The sequence below is a fragment of the Megalops cyprinoides genome, chromosome 17, assembly GCF_013368585.1.
Source record: "Megalops cyprinoides isolate fMegCyp1 chromosome 17, fMegCyp1.pri, whole genome shotgun sequence".
In the NCBI taxonomy this organism is placed as follows: Eukaryota; Metazoa; Chordata; class Actinopteri; order Elopiformes; family Megalopidae; genus Megalops; species Megalops cyprinoides.
Window position 1 is genome coordinate 15228 of NC_050599.1, and position 10602 is coordinate 25829.

A 10602-nucleotide genomic window follows, 5' to 3' on the forward strand; every position below is an offset into this window, starting at 1 on the left:
TACCGGTAAATATAATAATCTATAAATATAAGGTTAATATTGTCTGCATTTTGAGAATGTGTTCCTTACTTCACTGCTGTAATAATGCTGTAACATAGTCAGTGGATCAGCACTATTACAGTTTAATCAATCAGTGACTTTCCAAGCTATGAAACTTAAAATTAAAAAAAAAAAAATTAAAATTAAAATTGAATCTTTCTGTTTTGTAAGGGAGGGTCCCCTTATGGTGGAGACAGGCAGTGACAACACGAATACACTCCTACATAAGAACATAAGAACATATGATGACGAGAACAGGCCATTCAGCCCAACTAAGCTCGCCATTTCTTAATTAAAGAGTATCCAAAACTGCATCAAGTCTAGACTTGAACACAGCAAGGGTCTCTGCCTCAACTACATGGCCTGGCAACCTATTCCATGTATTGATAACTCTTTGTGTAAAATAATATTTCCTTACATCAGTGCGGAACTTACTCTTAACTAGTTTCCATTTATGTCCTCTTGTTTTACAGACTGAACTGGGATTTTAAAAGCGAAATGACTCCAATTTTTTTAAAACGTTTAAAAACGTTTATTTGAGAGTTTGTGTGTGTCTGTCTGGGCGATTGTGTGTTTTCAAATATACACATTTAAATTAAAACAGCACGATAAAACTGAAAAAATATGAATATGCGCCATTTATTGGAGCTAGACCATTCATATTTTAATGGGGTTTTAAAAGTCAAAATGTCTGCAATTTTTTAAATGTTTTAAAATTCTGTTGGGATTGTATGTGTGTTTGTGTGCTTCTGCGTCTGTTTGTGCGTTTTAAAGTTCAAATGTGTACTCATTTAAAGTGTAAAAGTTAATGGAAAAAAAAAAAAGTTGTACCAGCGCCATCTGGTGGACAAAATACGGAGCTACACCATTCATATTTTAATGGTGATTTCAAAGGCAAAATGACTGCACCAGTTGTACCAGCGCCATCTGGTGGACAAAATAAGGAGCTACACCATTCATGTTTTAATGGTGATTTGAAAGGCAAAATGACTGCAATTTTCTAAATGTTTGAAACACGATCATGTGAGTGTGTGTGTGTGTGTGTGTGTGTGTGTGTGAGAGTGTGCGTGTATTGTTGTGTGTCAAAATGTACTGATTTTAAGTGTGAAACTTGATAACGTTTAAAAATGTGCAGGCATTTCGCCTTGAAAATCCCCTTTCAAATATGAAAGGTGTAGCTTTATATTTTGTCCAGCAGATGGCGCAAATTGACAGTTTTTACCGTTTTATTACATTTTACTCCTTAAATGAATACACTTTAAAACACAAAAACATACACAGACAGAGGCTCACTCACACTCACACACACACACACACACACACACACACACACACACACGCATTAACACATGCGCACACACACACGCACAGTCTAACACGCATACAAACACACGCGCACACACACACATCCGTGCACATACACACACTCACACATGCATACGCACACGCACATCCAGTCTCACATACATACATACACACACACACACACACACACACACACACACTCGCATACACACACGCACATGCACACACACACAAACACACTCGCATGAACACATGCACACACACACACGCACAGTGTAACACGCATACAAACACACATACACACACACACACACACACACACATGCGTGCACATACACACACACATGCATACGCACGCGCACAACCAGTCTCACGTATTCACACACACACATACTCGCATACACACACGCACATGCGCACACACACACACATGCACACACAGTCTCACACACACACACACGCGTGCACATACACACACACACTGCATACGCACGCGCACAACCAGTCTCACGTATACACACACACACACACTCGCATACACACACGCACATACGCACACACACACACACACACAGTCTCACACACACACACACAAATGCACACACAGTCTCACACACACACACACACATACGCATGAACACATGCACACACACACACGCACAGTCTAACACGCATACAAACACACGCGCACACACACAGTCACACATGCATATGCACGCGCACAACCAGTCTCACGTATACACACACACACACTCGCATACACACACGCACATGCGCACACACACACACACACACACACACACACACATGCACACACAGCCTCACACACATACACAGACAGAAAGAGAACACATCTACTTCCACAGTTTCAGGCAACATACACAAATGACAAAATCCAGCAAGATGTTTCCGCACCCGGTGAAGTGATGCATTTGAACCAAACTCCTGTTATTCACCACAAAACAAAGACCCCAGCTGTAATCAGAAACATATTGATGCATATACAGTATAGTATTATCTTTGAATATATCATAGCATTCTTGTAGTATGCTGTAATACATTACAGTACATTAAAACAGATGCCAGTGATCCTGTTCTTAGCTGACAGGAGTGGTACCCGGAGGGGCCTTCTGCTGCTGTAGCCCATTCACCTCAATGTTCGACGTGTTGTATGTTCAGACATGCTTTTCTGCGTAGCACTGTTGTCACGTGTGGTTATTTGGGTTACTGTCGCCTTCCCGTCAGCTTGGACCAGTCTGGCCATTCTCCTCTGACCTCTGTCATTAACAAGGTGTTTTCGCCCACAGAACTGCTGTTCGCTGGATGCTTTTTGTCTTTCGCACCATTCTATATACACTCTAGAGACTGCTGCTCGTGAAAATCCCAGGAGATCAGCACTTTCTGACATACTCAAACCACCCCGTCTGGCACCAACGATCATCCCGCGGTCAAAGTCACTTCAATCAGATTTCCTACCCCTTCTGATGTTTGGTCTGAACAGCAACTGAACCTCTTGACTATGTCTTTCGTCATTTTCGTGAGGAAAAAAAAACATTTTATAATACCTGCAAAATGTCTGTATTGAGAAAGGACCAGATACAGCAAAGATTTTTAAGTCTAAAGTCTTTTAAGTCTTCTAGTTTACAAAGCATTTATGTAAGATGGTTTATTGTTTCAATAATGAGTAAATGTGTACAATTGACAGACATTTACAGTATTATCGTCTACACACATTTAAAGATAAAGAACACCAACTTAGCTGGACTGGGTCATTCAGTGCTTTCACCTCACGCTAGCTAGAAAACCACTGCATTATTCACCAAAACTGAGGACAAGACAGGCCTCTGCTGCCCCCAGAACTCATTCCATCACCTTTGTTATATAAGGAATTAAAATGGATTTTTGACTTGCCTAAAGTGCAGGCATTGATTAAATATTATTGGAGCGACGTAGGGGCAGGCTGCTATCAAATCAACTGACGATGAAACAAGGAAAGGCAGACGTCACCCCGTGGAGTCCTGAGCACCATTAGACACTGAGGAAGACCCAATATTCCTGCATACAGCTTAACGTCCCTTGTCAGTTAACACAAAATGACACATCTCATTTGAGAAAGGAAGTTACTTGCAAATGCAACAGTTGGTTTGATGGATCACCCTTGCACAGTTACAGTTCACATTGCAAATATGACATGGTGTTTACCCTCCACTGAGAAAAAGTGCTTTTGGTAACATTGCCTGTTAATAATACATTTCATATTCTATTATAATGGATGATAATTTCCAGAACAAAAAGAGAATGAAAGACACTGTATTGCAATGTCAATACCAAGTCTTCCATCTGCTGCCCTCTACCCTGTGCAAGCTGGGAAGAGCGACACACACGTGGTCCATGCTTATGGTCCGTCCCTAAAGGCACAAAGTTGATTTCACCAGGGCATTGTACATAAAGAAGAGGTTCACAATACAAACGTACAAAAGCTACACTGATCAATTCTGGGGATGTCTGTGGCAGAATGCAGGATGTCCCTGAAATCCAGGCACCTGGGCAGTGCTTCAGGGCAGAGCTGCAACCTGGGACAGCACAGTGGCCGAAGCCGGGAAACAAAGCAAACGTGACCGAGAGGTCGGCTGCTGGCAAGCACATTTGACTGGCAGGTGGGGTGGGAGGATTCTTATTTCGTTGGTGAAGAAAGCGGGAAGCGTGAGCTTCAGCCTCCGGGCTCTTCCCAAGTGTCCAAAGTTCATCTGCCGTTGATGTGGTGGCGTCAACAGTCAGGGGCACCACCGCTGTGAAAGGACCAAAACAAAGTGCAGCAGGTAGCGGGTGGCTGAGAACCAATGAGCAGAAGGGGCCATAGACGGAGGGAGGGACTGAACTCCACAGCCACACCCACACATCAAAAAGGACACTAATCTGACTCTGTTTAACTTGCACTTTCACAGCTTATATTTTACACACCTCCTTACTTTTGTTTGTTTCATATACTTTCCATTCAGTATTTAAAAAAAAAAAACAGAATCACAACACACAAACACAACAGAATCACAGCGATGCCGGGGTCCGTGCCACCCAAATCAATTGAACAGAAAGAAAAGGATAGTGACAGACCGAATTATCATAAGAACATAAGAACATATGATGACGAGAACAGGCCATTCGGCCCAACTAAGCTCGCCATTTCTTAATTAAAGAGTATCCAAAACTGCATCAAGTCTAGACTTGAACACAGCAAGGGTCTCTGCCTCAACTACATGGTCTGGCAACCTATTCCATGTATTGATAACTCTTTGTGTAAAATAATATTTCCTTACATCAGTGCGGAACTTACTCTTAACTAGTTTCCATTTATGTCCTCTTGTTTTACAGACTGAACTCACCCTAAAGAATCTATTATAGTTAACCTTATTGATTCCTTTTATAAATTTAAATACCTCAATTAAATCAGCCCTAAGCCTCCTCTCGCTTAGTCTTAATAGGTTAAGTAACTTGAGTCTTTCCTCATAGCTTTTATATTTCATGCCAGGAACTAATTTAGTTGCCCTTCTTTGAACCTTTTCTAAAGCTTCGGTATCTTTTTTATAGTGCGGTGCCCAGAACTGCACACAGTATTCCAGGTGCGGTCTGACTAAGGCATTTTATAATTTCAATATAACCTCTTTAGATTTATACTCAATACTTTTGGCTATATATCCCAGCATCCTGTTGGCCTTTTTTACTGCTACAGCACACTGCCTAGATCCTGTTAAGCTTGGGTCAACCATTACTCCCAAGTCCTTTTCAAATTGAGCACATTCTAGTTTTCTTCCACCCATGAAGTAGTCTTGTCTAAGGTTCTTATTTCCCACATGCAAGACTACATTTATCTAAATTGAAAGTCATCTGCCAGGTATCTGCCCACTTTTGGATGCTGTTTAGGTCTTTCTGTATTACCTCAGTTGATTCTATACTGTTGGCTAGACCCCCTAGTTTTGTGTCATCTGCAAATTTTACTATTTTACTACTAACTTCTGCATCAAGATCATTTATGTATGTAAGAAATAGCAAAGGCCCCAACACCGATCCCTGTAGGACTCCACTTCGTACAGGACCCTGCTCTGATACAATTCCTCCCACAGTTACAGTCTGCTTTCTATTAGACAGCCAACTTCGAACCCACTCGGTGATAGCTCCTGTAATTCCCGCAGATGTCATTTTCAATATGAGTCTCTCATGCGGAACTTTGTCAAATGCCTTTTGAAAGTCCAAATAGATAGAAAATCCGATCAACCGGCAACTCTCGCACAGTTTTGGCCACATTTTGTCCCCTAACTGAAAAACGCTTTCCCTAAATAAGGATTTACTGCCGAGACAGAATTACCAGCTAAAAAGTGCTAAAAGCACCGAGGTGGCTCAGAACAGTCAAAGGCAGAAATCAAGCGCAAGAAATGCCACTTAGCCTAATACAATAAAACTACGATTACAGTTCAGCAGACGCGCTAACACAACCAGAATCAGAATATCCTAAAATCTGACGCTGAAAAATAGTAGAAAAAGGTAAAAAAAAAAAAAAAAAAGTGAGCCGGCTAGTTAGCTAAACTACCCCAATAGCTAGCTAAAGTGTGCTGCTTAATTATTTAAAGATTTGCTCCTGAGAGGGCGAAAAATCACAAAAAACCCCTGCTCGGATAGAGGCGAATTAGCTGCGATGGAGGAAAAAAAGTGGAAAATTCCCTCTCTGTCCCCTAATGGCAACAAAAGATTCAACTTTAAGAGCAGATCAGACCTACCTTATGTAATGGCTAGGTAAATAGCACCAATTTTTATTTTTATCCGATTGAATGTAATAGCACAGAAACCACTCCACAAACACAACACCAACAAACACAGCAGGGACTCGCTAGAGCAATCGAGCAAGACGCCCAATCGAGCCCTTAAACACTTCTTATAAGAAGGGGGACACTACAGTATAAAATCTTTTGTTCTGACCCAGGGACTTATTTTCAAACAATATGGACAGAAGAACTTGCAGTTGAGGGAATAGTTTGAGGAAAGAAAAAGAATCATCTGATAGTCAGTACCTAACAGGACTAGCTTTCAAATTTTTAGACACCTGGCAAACATGCACACATGAATGCATTCTTTTAACCCTTTCAACAGCACTGAGGAACACTTGTGTGAAGGTGTAAAGGGGTAAGAGAGGCAGTTTGGCATTTAGCCTTCACAGGAGGGTGAGATACACACACATTTCTGCATACTGTGAGTGGGCGATACAAACTAGTCGGCTTCACAGCAAGCAGATAAGAGGAGCCTGTTTGTAAATGCATTCCCCTGATCACCTGAGCCCACACAACCCCCCCAAATCCACACAGGCGTCTGAGGGGGGTGAAAAGTGGTCCTCTCTACAAAGACACAAGGCACTGAGGCTGACAGAGAGAGAGGACAGACGAATCAAACGGCAACGTTGGCCTGGTTTGCAGTAGGCCTTAAACACACCTCAGCGGCAAACCTGTGTGTTATTCCTGAGGTATTCTAACAGTCAGTGGCGTCGTTAGCCCTGGGCATCCGAGGCTACAGCCTCGAAAGTTTCATGAATAGCCCCTGATTTCAATTTTTTTTTAACAGAAATAAGAATAATAAAAAAAATAGCCCCGGATATATTCATCTGTCATTCCGATCATGCAGTAAAGCCCTGGACAATAATACGATATCGTTGATCAAAAAAGCAACACAGGTACGTTTTGAGTCCTCTGTGTGTCATTCAAGCAGCAGATCTACTTCACACTACTTGGCACGCGCGCATTTTCTGCACCTCTGTCAGCTCATCCGCGGCCTGAGGGGGCCAGGGATGCCGGCATTTTTCTTGGTGATAGTAGACATCCTTGTGCAGCTGGGTAGTGGACTTTTTAACAAATAGGCCCCAGTCCGTCAGAATCCACAACATCTCATCCACATCCTCCATCTCATCCTCCCCCATCATGGGGCCCTCCTCCTATGGGATACGCCAGCACTGTCAGTCCAACAGTGGGCCTCTAAAAACAACTGCTCAGTGGTGAGCGCCCAGCCAACAGCACCACCGCAGAGGAATCGAGGTGCACGGGCCCGGTAAATGCAGTCACACGCACGTACACTGACCTCCGCAGTCGTACACAGAAAATGGCTGGTGGCATTGGTGTAATCTGACTGCTCGATCATACCCTACAGGAAAAGAATCATGTCATGTGTGTCCTCAGATGCCTTATTCAGCCCAGCAACCCTGGCCTCTCATCCCCGTCCCCATGACTGGTGGAAATTTTGCATACATTATGTTAGCTATACAATCAAATTGTTCTGCAAATTTCAGTCACAACCCACAGCCTTATTGCACTCATCCTTTTACATTTACTTTCATTTATTTGACAGACACTGTCATCCAAAGTGACTTACAGGTGAGGCAGAGCACAACAAAAGCAAAAAAACCATAAGGAGTCAACAATAGCAAAAGAACTGCCTGACCAGTTCTCAATGGCTGGCCAGACAAGGTACCAGCTAGCTGGTAGGGATAACCAGTGCCTTAAAGCATTCCATTACATTTTTCATCATTTCGAGACATGAGAAATTCTTTCAGGTGGTAGTTTTTCAGCTGCTCGGGTGAGAGCGGAAGAGCTGTGTCTTCTGAAGACAGAGAGGGACTCGGCAGAACGGGTGAAGTGTGGAAGTTCATTCCACCATCGGGGGAGAAAGTTCCGGATAGTGATTTTGCGCCACGATGCGACGGGACCACCAGACACCGTTCACTAGCAAAGCGCAGCGTAGGCTTGTAGTAGTGAGTCCAGGTAGCTAGGTGCAGCTTTTTTGCTCATCCTGTACGCAAGCATCAAGGCCTTGAACACGATGCGGGCAGCTACAGGGAGCCAGTGGAGCAGGACAAAGAGAGGTGTAACATCAGCCCTCTTTGGTTGTGCAACCCACTATGGCTAGGTACACGTCTAGGTTCTACGCAGGAGGAAAAGACTTGACCCCGTGTTTAAAGTATTAGGTGTTATTTTTTATTTATTTTACCCGAATAGTCAATTGTGAAATGTTATGAGGCATGAAGATATCAATGTATGACATTGGACTGTGTCAATTTAGGTTTAAAATAAACTGAAATGGATTAGATGAAACAAAACAAATCCTATTCCAAATCAAACAGGTACAATACAAAACTACTAAGATACAGAATATGAATGATTAAAATAATAATGCATTGGGAAGTAACTGGGTGCACCCTTACAAACAAACAGTGTGAGTATACAAGTATAAGTGTGTGTGTGTATGAGTCTGTGTCTGCATTTTAATGTGTACTCATTTAAAGTGTAAAAGTTAATGGAAAAAAAAAGTTGTACAAAAGCGCCATCTGGTGGAGAAAATACGGAGATGCACCATTCATATTTCAAAGGGGATTTTAAAAGCGAAATGACTCCAATTTTTTTAAAACGTTTAAAAACGTTTATTTGAGAGTTTGTGTGTGTCTGTCTGGGCGATTGTGTGTCTTCAAACATACACATTTAAATTAAAACAGCACGATAAAACTGAAAAAATATGAATATGCGCCATTTATTGGAGCTAGACCATTCATATTTTAATGGGGGTTTAAAAGTCAAAATGTCTGCAATTTTTTAAATGTTTTAAAATTCTGTTGGGATTGTGTGTGTGTTTGTGTGCTTCTGCGTCTGTTTGTGCGTTTTAAAGTTTAAATGTGTACTCATTTAAAGTGTAAAAGTTAATGGAAAAAAAAAAGTTGTACCAGCGCCATCTGGTGGACAAAATACGGAGCTACACCATTCATATTTTAATGGTGATTTCAAAGGCAAAATGACTGCACCAATTGTACCAGCGCCATCTGGTGGACAAAATACGGAGCTACACCATTCATATTTTAAAGGTGATTTGAAAGGCAAAATGACTGCAATTTTCTAAATGTTTAAAACACGTTCATGTGAGAGTGTGTGTGTGTGTGTGAGTGTGCGTGTATTGTTGTGTTTCAAAATGTACTGATTTTAAGTGTGAAACTTGATAACGTTTAAAAATGTGCAGGCATTTTGCCTTGAAAATCCCCTTTCAAATATGAAAGGTGTAGCTTTATATTTTGTCCAGCAGATGGCGCAAATTGACAGTTTTTATCACTTTAGACACGTTTTACACTTAAAGTAGGTACACTTTAAAAACTGTGCAATCACAAAGACACACACACAGGAAAAACGCACACACACACACACACACACACACACACACGCAATTATTTTTAAACGTTTAAAAATTTGCAGTCATTTTGCCTTGAAAATCCCCTTTCAAATATGAATGGTGTAACGTTATATTTTGTCCACCAGATGGCGCAAATTTACAGTTTTAACCGTTTTATTACATTTTACACTTTAAGTAAGAACACTTTAAAAACTGCGCAATCACAAAGACACACACACAGGAAAAACGCACACACACACACACATACACACACACACACACACACACACACACAATTATTTTTAAACGTTTAAAAATGTGCAGTCATTTTGCCTTGAAAATCCCCTTTCAAATATGAATGGTGTAACGTTATATTTTGTCCACCAGATGGCGCAAACTGACAGTTTTAACCGTTTTATTACATTTTACTACTTAAATGAATACACTTTAAAACACAAAAACATACACAGACAGAGGCTCACTCACACTCACACACACATGCACAGTCTAACACGCATACAAACACACGTGTGCACATACACACACTCACATGCATACGCACGCGCACAACCAGTCTCACATATATACACACACACACTCGCATACACACAAGCACATGCGCGCACACACACACACACACACACAAGCACAGTCTAACACGCATACAAACACACGCACACACACACAGTCACACATGCATACGCACGCGCACAACCAGTCTCACGGATACACACACACACACACACACACACAAACACACACGCACACACACACGCATGAACACATGCTCGCACGTCACGGGCCTGCCGATTCCTCCTCCACAACATCAGGAGGATTCGTCCGTTCCTGACAACATACGCCCTGCAGCTCCTTATCCAGGCCACAGTTCTCCCTCGACTGGACTACTGCAACGCTCTCCTCGCAGGCCTCCCAGCATGCACCACCCAGCCTCTCCAGCTCATCCAGAATGCAGCTGCCCGACTGATCTTCAACCTCCCCAAATTCTCCCATGTTACTCCCCTGCTGAAATCCCTCCACTGGCTTCCTGTCGCTGCCAGGATCAGATTCAAGACC